The sequence below is a fragment of the Chrysochloris asiatica genome, unplaced genomic scaffold, assembly GCF_000296735.1.
Source record: "Chrysochloris asiatica unplaced genomic scaffold, ChrAsi1.0 scaffold00285, whole genome shotgun sequence".
Classification (NCBI taxonomy): Eukaryota; Metazoa; Chordata; class Mammalia; order Afrosoricida; family Chrysochloridae; genus Chrysochloris; species Chrysochloris asiatica.
In genome coordinates, this window is record NW_006408803.1 from 3,335,756 (window position 1) to 3,336,716 (window position 961).

Genomic DNA, 961 nt, shown 5'->3' on the forward strand with positions numbered 1-961 from the left:
CTATGGGTCGAAATAGACTTGATGGCACTTAACAACAACAACAACAACAACATCTGCAGTATAGGTGTTCTTGTGCATCTCACCTCACTTCATATCAGCTGGACACTTCACACTCTGCTCTGGTCCTCTATGACCATGTCCCTGTCGCTTGGCCCAGGAGTCCCCAGGTCTTGTCATACTGCTAGTTAACCAGGTCTCAATCCAGGTTAACAGGAGTCTATTATTTGTGGTCAGACTTAGCTCACAACTTCATTGCTGTTTTCCCCCACTTCCCCTTATCGGTAGACCAACATGGTCACCAGAAAGACTACATGCCTGCTATTGTATTCCCTTTGAGTTTTAGGCTTGGAAGGGGGTTTTCCCTGAGGGGATCTGACCACTTGCCTGTGTCTATTCTCTACCCTGTGTACGCCTTCACCTCCCTTCCCTCACCCCACCCCATAAACCCCGGTAACCAGTAAAGAACAACCCCCACCTTTTAGTGTGGGTAATTTTTCTTAATCTTTTACAATAAAAATGGCCCTATGCAGTATTTTTCCTTTTATGACTGACTGATTTCATTCAGCATAATGTCTCCAATGTTCATCCATGTTATGCGGTGGCTTGCAGCTTCCTTGTTATTCTTCAAGGTAGCATAATATTCCATTGTGTGTTTGTACCGCAGTTTGTTTATCCATTCTTTAATTGATGGGAACTTTGGCTGTCTCCATATTTTTGCCATTATAAATAGTGCTGCTATGAACACTGGTGTGCATATATCTACTCATGTTAAGGCTAGTATTGCTTGTGGATAAATACCAAGTAGAGGAATTGTTGGATCTTAAGGTATCTCTATTTCCAGCCTTATTATTTTCCAGAGTCGTTGAACTATTTTGCAATCCCACCAACAATGTAGGCGGGTCCCAGACTCTCCACATCTTTGCCAGAATTTATTGTCTTCTACTTTATTGATGCTCTGGTA